Source organism: Panthera onca, chromosome B1 (assembly GCF_046562875.1).
Source record: "Panthera onca isolate mPanOnc1 chromosome B1, mPanOnc1 haplotype 2, whole genome shotgun sequence".
NCBI classification, from domain to species: Eukaryota; Metazoa; Chordata; class Mammalia; order Carnivora; family Felidae; genus Panthera; species Panthera onca.
Genome location: NC_138342.1, coordinates 144,332,705 through 144,340,970, shown reverse-complemented (window position 1 = coordinate 144,340,970; position 8,266 = coordinate 144,332,705). Strand labels below are relative to the sequence as shown.

The window sequence follows — 8,266 nt, the reverse complement described above, 5'->3', positions numbered from 1 at the left end:
AGTGTTAGTCTGGTTGTATTTCATGATGGAAGACACACAAGAAACTTCCATGCTGTTCTGCCATCTTGGCTCCCTTATCTTTTTTTGTCTGAATGTTTATATGGGAGTACTGGTGATCAAAAGAGAGCATTCTACTGTTGTAGTGATCTTGCAAAGAACCAAACAAGGGTCTTCATTGGCAGAAGCAATCTTACTTCTAAACTCTTGGAACTTTAAAGATGAGAATATGTTTAAATAAGTTTGAATTACATAAATAGCATATATGTTGACAACAACAACAACAACAAAAGGTAATCAGGTGTCCCTCCGACCTTGCTGAATCTATGAGTTTCAAATATGCATTAATGAATTTATAAAACTGCCATTTGCCTATGTCAATATAGAGGAAATACATAATTCATATGCCTCTGTGAAGATAACTCATAGTCCAATATGTGACTGACTATAGTATTTGACTATTGGTCAAAGCTGTTGTATGAAGGATAAGCGGATGGAACAAATTAATGTCCAGAAGAAGGCTAAATAATATTTTGGCATAATTTCATCACAGTATATGGATTTCAATCAGGAATCAAAGATGTAATCATCATGGTTACATACTGTTGGAAATGATAAGGTATTAGGACATCTGGATGTAATTGGAAGGGAAAGGCTTGAAAGAAAATAGGCAAGGGAATACACATAATTCTTATTCAGTATCTAGGGACAGTTCCTTACTTTTCAGACAGTGATCCAAAAGTACCATAATAAATAACTATAGCAGCTGCACCTTGGCACATGGACATAAGTCTCATTCCTGGAACAGTACTGTAGGTGAGAAGGTTAGCAAATAAATGCCATTTAAAAAATATGAGCCAAAATCAATAGATAATAGAAATAAAACTACTTTTAAAATATGGTTATAGAGTTAAAGAAAGAATACATTATAATGTTTGGGAAAATAATTGTTAAATCATATAGTCACACCAGCATCTGTTTATATATATGTAACCAGACCAAAATTTCTTTGGGTAGTTATTTTAATTTTTGTACTAGGCAGGATTCCAAAAATAGCATTCTTGCAGTCTAAAAAGCAATATATTTTTTAAGCCATGATCACTTCTAAATTCATTCATCTTCATTAATACATATGAAAATGTTATCAGTAATCAATTTGAAAGTTTAATTTTATTTAGATTTCATTGGCAGAAAATTTTTTTTCATAAACAGCTGTAGTCCTAAACTAGATAATTAAATAGTAAGATACTCTAAGAAAAATGCCATTCAAAGAACAAATAAAACTGGTGGATTTTAAACCTTTTCCAATGGTATATTTTTATCTTTAAATTATTATCTTACTTTCTCAAACAATTTTAGCTACATTTACTGATATCTATTACCACTGAGAGTACCTCAAACTTCATAGATATATCAGTCACATAATGCATAAAAACATATTTTTGTAAAAAATAGATGATGAATAATCTTTGTGGGCCAGAAAATGCAATGCAAGGAATAGAATTATGTCTACCAAATTCAACACATTTCTGAAAGATGACTTAATAAATATGGCTACTTGGAGAAATACGTTATGTTCACATCATAATTGCAAAACCTATTCAAGTCATTCCACTTAATATAAAGGGGAATGAAATAAAACTACTCAAAAATAAAGGGAGTATGCTAAAAGTGTGTGTCACTTTTTTTTCAAGATTTCCTATGTTGCAGTTTCATTAGAAATTCCTCAAGATTCAAAATAAAAAGATAGGAACCTGTTAGATGTTGTAAATTAATGTCTGTCATTATTATCAACACAAATGGGCTTGTATCCAAGGCCACTAAAAGCATATCAAGGCAGTGTTAAATTTACATAGCATTGTAGCATTTTGAATGATATGTATCACATGGAATTTTGTTCATAGTTTTTTTTTTTTTTTAATTTTTTTTTTAACGTTTATTTATTTTTGAGACAGAGACAGAGCATGAACGGGGGAGGGTCAGAGAGAGGGAGACACAGAATCTGAAACAGGCTCCAGGCTCTGAGCTGTCAGCACAGAGCCCGACGCGGGGCTTGAACTCACTGACCGTGAGATCATGACCTGAGCCGAAGTTGGCCACTTAACCGACTGAGCCACCCAGGCGCCCCTGTTCATAGTTTTATACATCTGACCTTAAAGAAGTGACACTAAAGAGAAAAAAGAAAGAAGAAAATGCATCCACAAAATAAAATATAAAAATATGAAGAATTACATCTAATAGGTTATTATGAAATTTGATTATTTAAGCATGAAATTTATCTACCTATAAATATGGCATTATATATCAGGAACTAAATGAAGAAGAAAATCAGGAATGATGGGAAACTAATCATGGCTCATGAGATTTGGTTGTAAAACTTTCATAGATTTATTTCTTAAAAAAATGATAAGGAAATACATTACTATCTTGGTGCAGAGACACACATGTAATGAGTAAACTACAATTTACTGCTAGAAGAGATCACCGTATAATTCAATTTATTGCCCTCTCATAAATTTCAGAATAAGTTGGGTTTTTACTGCTAACATTCTTTCAGTTATATATAGCCTCAGTACACCAGTAAAACATGTGGACTTGAGATGCAACAGACTCACTCTAATGTCATAGGGATAACATGTGTATGATGGTGAGGACTCCTTGCTAAACCATTTATTTGCTCAAAGGACAATTTTGTCATCGTAAGTAAAATTAGTATCTGTTTTAGTTCCTAGTTTTTCTGGATTCTCCGTTTTGCCTGCTGTGCAGTTACAGAGATTAAATGACCGTGAGAACTTGATACCCACCTTACAGTCAGGCAAAGTTTACACATTCATTATGAAGAAATTAATTCTGCTGGTGGTAGTCACAAAAAGAAAATGAGGTAAATAGAAAACAAGAGGAAATACATATTTTTTAACAATACAATTTTGTTTTTTGCCCAGTCATAGGTTTATAAGCCAGGTAGATTGCTTCACTTTTTACTATTTTTAAAGCAATTTTAGGTTCACAGTAAACTTAGGAGAAAGAGACAGCAAACTTAGGAAGGATCACATGGTATTTCTAATTTTTTGAGGAGTACCCATGCTGTTTTCCAAAGTGGCTCTTCCAGTTTACATTTCCCCCAACAGTGAATGAGGTTTCCTTTTTTCCACATTCTCATCAATACTTGTTTCTTGTCTTTTTGATTTTAGCCATTCTTTTTTTTGCAGGACGGGGGTGGGATATGACCTTTACTGATATGAGATTTTCCACTGGAGTGGAAACAATGTACAGAACCAAATGTTTGTTACTATAACTTCTGCATCACAATTAAAATCCATACAGGTTTGTTTTGTTTTGTTTTGTTTTTTTGTAAAGTCAATTCAATCAAAATCCACTACTTCAGAGTCTATAGCTTCTTTGAAGCCACAGTAACACTGAAATATGGTTAAGACTCAAATGCAGAAATTTGATTGGTTGGAAAGCTAATTAAACTTCCAACTTGCTCAAATAGAATTACAAAAAGGCAGTGTTGTGTTTTTCACAGAGATACAGTCCCCTGGAATCACCAACACTGGACAGCTGTTAAGAGTGTTTAGAGTCCTGAGATAATAAGGAATCCGGGAATCCTTTAAACAGTCTTTGATTGTCCTTTCTTCCCAATCAGAGATTTGTTTATGTGTGGATTGACACCACCACCAGCAATTGTAGCCTTGATGAGAGAATCCAATTCTTCACCTCCACGAATAGCAAGTTGTAAATGAGGAAGGGTAACAAGCTTTACCTTCAAATGTTTGGATGCATTTCCTGCCAATTCAAGTACTTCTGCGGTGAGGTACTCCACGATGGCTGCATCTTGCACAGCGACAGTCACGCCCACACGTCCATGACTGGTCATCTTAGGTTTCACTGAATATTGCCCACTGGCAACTGCAAGCCAGCTCTCTGCTGGCCATGTCCCTATGTCTTGGCCTTTCCAGAGTCCTTCCCAGCCTTACTGCCAGCCTTTGAATTCTGCTGAGGCTTAAACAAGCAAGGCAGAAAAAGAATTAGAAAACCAAGACCCCACAGCCTACTCTTTCATTGGACCCCGATTCAAACTGCCAATTTTAGCCTTTCTAACAGGTGTGAGGTGAAATCTCATTGTGGCTTAAATTTGCATTTCCCTGATGACAGCGATTTTGAGGATCTTTTCATGTGCCTGTTGACCATCTGGATGTCTCCTGTGAAAAAAAGTCTATTCAGGTCCTCTGTCCATTGTTTTTAATGGGATGTTTTAGTGTTTTCGATGTTCAGTTGTATATCAGTTCTTCATGTAATTTGGATATTAATCCCCATATCATTTGCAAATATCTTTTCCCACTCAGTAAGTTGTCTTTTTGTTTTGTTTATGGTTTCCTTTGCTGGGCAAAAGCTTTAGTTGTTTATTTTTGCTTTTATTTCCCTTCTCTCAGGAGACCTATCTAGAAAAATAGTGCTATGAATGATGTCACAGAAATTATTGCCTGTGTTCTCTTTTAGGATTTTTATGGTTTTAGGTCTTATGTTTGGGTCTTTAATAGATTTTGAATTTATTTTTGTGTATGGGGTTAGAAAGTAGTCCTGTTTCATGAGAATGTCCCCAGCACCATGTATTGAAGAGACTGTCTTTTCTCCATTGTATATTCTCGCCTTCTTTGTCAGAGATTAATTGACCATATAAATGCGGGTTTATTATCCAGGCTGTCTATTCTATTCCATTATCTATATGTCTGTTTTTGTGCCAGTAGTATGCTGTTTTGACGACTACAGCTTTGTAGTATGTCTTGAAACCTGGAATTGTGATACCTCCAGTTTTGTTCTCTCTAAAGATTGCTTTGTCTATTCAAGGTCTTTTGTGGTTCCATACAAATTTTAATATTAATTTTTCTAGTTTTGTGAAAAATGCTGTTTGTATTTTGATAAGGATTGCATTCAATCTGTAGATTGCTCTGGGTAGTATGGACATTTTTCACAGTAATAATTCTTCAAATCCATAAGCATGGAGTATTTGTGTCATATTCATTTTCTTTCATCAATGTTTTATACTTTACAGAGTACAGGTCTTTTACCTTTGGGGTTAAATGTATTCCTAGGTATCCTTTTTGGTGCAATTGTAGATGGAATTATTTTCTTAATTTTTCTTTCTGCTACTTCATTATTAGTGTATTCAAATCCAACACATTTTTATATATTGATGTTATACCCTGCGACTTTACTGAGTTCACTTATTACTTGTAGTTTTTTCAGTGAAGGTTGATTTTGTCAAATGCTTTTTTCTGCACTTGTTGAGATGATAATGTAATTTTTATTCTTTTTTTGGTTAACGTGATATGCCATGTTGATTTCAAGATGTTGAACCATCTTTGCATCACTTGAATAAATCCCAGTTAATCATGGTGTATGATTTTTTGTGTGTATTATTGAATTTGACCTGCTAATATTTTGTTGACTATTTTAAAAACTATATTCTTGAGTGATATTGGCCTGTAATTTTCTTTTTTTTCTAGGTTAGATATCAGAGTATAGCTGGCTTGGTAGAATGAACTTGGAATCATTTCTTCCTCTTCTATTTTTTGAAATAGTTTGATAAAAATAAGTAACTCTAAATGTTTGGGAGAATTCGCTTGTGAAGTTGTCTGTTACTGGACTTTTGTTTTTTGGGAAGTTTTTGATTGCTAATTCAATTTCATTACTAATAATTGGCCTGTTCAATTTTTCTGGTTCTTCCTGGTTCAATTTGGGAAGATTGTATGTTTTTAGAAATCTGTCACTTTCTCCTAGGTTGTCCAATTTGTTGGTGTGTAGTTTTTCATGGTAGTCTCTGTTTTTCTGTGGGGTTGGTTGTAACTTCTCTTAACTTTTGATTTTATTTGGTCCCTCCCTTTTTTTCTCTATGAGTCTTGCTAAAGGTTTATCAATTTTGTTTATCTTTTCAAACAACCATTTCTTAGTTTTATTGATCTTTTCTATTGATTTTTAGTCTCTAGTTCATTTACTTTTACTCTAATCTTTATTATTTCCTTCCTTTTTTTCTTTTTCTTTTTCTACTTCCTATAGGTGTAAGGTTGGATTGTGTCTTTGAGATTTGTTTTTTAAAGTTAGCCTGTATTGCTGTATATTTTCCCCTTAGAACGACTTTCACTTCATCTCTTAGATTTTCAAGTGTTGTTTTCATTTTCATTTGTCTTAAGGTATTCTTAGATTTCCTCTTTGATTTCTTCATTGATGCTATTTAGTAGCATGTTGTTTAGACTTGTGTTTTCTCGTTGTTGTTGTTGTTGTTGTCGTTTTCCAGATTTCTTGAAATTGGCTTCTAGTTTCATAGCATTGTGCTGAGTAAAGATACTTTATATGATTTCAGTTTTCTTAAATTTATTGAGACTTGTTTTCTGACCTAACAAATGATCTATCCTGGAGAATTTTCATGTGTACTTGAGAAGACTGTATAATCTTCTGGTTTTTGATAAATGTGCTGTTAAATCTCCTAAGTTGATTAGGTCTAATGTTAAGGTCAATGTTTCCATTTTCTATCTGGATAGTTTACCCTTTGATGTAAGTGGAATATTAAAGTCTCCTCCTCCTCCTCCTCCTCTTCTTCTTCTTCTTCTTCTTCTTCTTCTTTTCTTTTCTTATTCTCCTTCTCCTTTATTCTTCTCCTTCTCTTTCTCCTTTCCTCTTCTCCTTCCTTTTTTCCAAATGCAAACTTAGTTTAATAAATCAAGGAACCACAGGTGACTGCACTCTAGGAGAACATTCAGTTCCTCATGGCCCATTCATAGTCTTCTCTGAGACTCCACTGCTAATGGTGTGGCCATGAAGCTTATAGCCATCTTGTCTTGCTAATGCCACTGTGCCAGGCTGTACACCCATGCCAGTGGGCACATGACAGATGAGTTCATACTCATGAGGGTCATATTTGTCATCCATGGATGTCATCTTCTCCAGGCCATGTTTGGCAAACATTCTTTAGCTTTACTTCTAAAAGTGATAACTCTTGGAAGATATTCTCCAGAGTAAGCTTCTGGTCCCCAGGCTCTGTTTCTTCAGAAATGTACTCTGCAGTCCTTTCCAAAACGTCTGCCACCTCTACCAAGTCCTTACAGAAACTCTGGATTCCAATATCTTGGCATCTTCTACATATATCTGGGTTTGCCTCCTTATGTTTTCATCATCAGGCACAGCTCTCTGGTATCTCATTGTTAAGTCCTGGACTTCCTTCTCCAGTTTCACAGCTTTAAGGTTTAAGGCTCGTTCTGCAAGAGAGGGTCCAAGTGCATCAGGAGGGTCCTCAGAACTGCAGGCCTCTTTGGCAGTTCTCTGAGTGGCAGTGCTGAAAGGATGCAGCGATCCCCTGCCTTCCAACACAGCACTGAAGGCCGGAAGGCACTGCACCAGTGGCTGGATTGCTCACACTGATCACACAGCCATATTCTGGATCCCCAATGTTAAAGTCTTATGGTATTGTTTTATTACTGTCATTGTCTACCTTTGTATCTATTAATATTTGTTTTATATATTTAGGCTCTCGTATGTTACGTGCATGAATATTTACAAGTGTTATACATATTTTTTTGGACTGATCCTTTTATTATTATGTAATCTCCTTTTTTATCTCATTAAAATTTGTTTTAAAATCTATTTTGTCTTGCATAAGTATTGCTATCTCAACTTTCTCTTGTTTTAAATTTGTGTGTAATGTATTTTTCAATCACTTCACATTCTATCTGTGTGTATCTTTAGATCTAAAGTGAGTTTCTTTAAGCAGCATATAGATAGGTCTTGTTTTTTATCCATTCTGCCACACTATGTGCATCCATCTTTCCTTCCTTCCTTCCTTCCTTCCTTCCTTCCTTCCCCCTCCCCTTCCCTTTCCCCTTCCCCTTCCCTCCTTCTTGTATTTTTTTTAAAGTTTACTTATTTGCTTTGAGAAAAAAGAGAGGGGGGAACATGAACAGGGGAGGGGCAGAAAGAGTGAGACAGAATCCCAAGCAAGCTTTGTGCTGTCTGTGCAGAGCCTGATGTGGGGTTCTATCCCACAACCATGAGATCATGACCTGAGCCAAAATCAAGAGTCAGATGCTTAACCGAGTCACCAGGCACCCCTATTTCTTTTTCTTTCTTTCTTTCTCTTTCTTTCTTTCTTTCTTTCTTTCTTTCTTTTCCTTTCCTTCCTTCTTTTCTTCCCTTCCTTTCTTCCCTTCCTTTCTTCCCTTCCTTTCTTCCCTTCCTTCCTTTCTTTCCTTCCTTTCTTCCCTTCCTTCCTTTCTTT

At 35.1% G+C, this 8,266-nt stretch overlaps 2 pseudogenes; both read right to left on the bottom strand.

The window, feature by feature from the left end:
* Nucleotides 1–3,582: 3,582 nt before the first annotated feature.
* On the bottom strand, nt 3,583–5,358 carry LOC132692960 (histone H2A.Z pseudogene; annotated as a pseudogene).
* Nucleotides 5,359–6,759: 1,401 nt separating this feature from the next.
* LOC132692961 (grpE protein homolog 2, mitochondrial pseudogene) lies at nt 6,760–7,425 on the bottom strand (annotated as a pseudogene).
* Between the last annotated feature and the right edge of the window lie 841 nt (nt 7,426–8,266).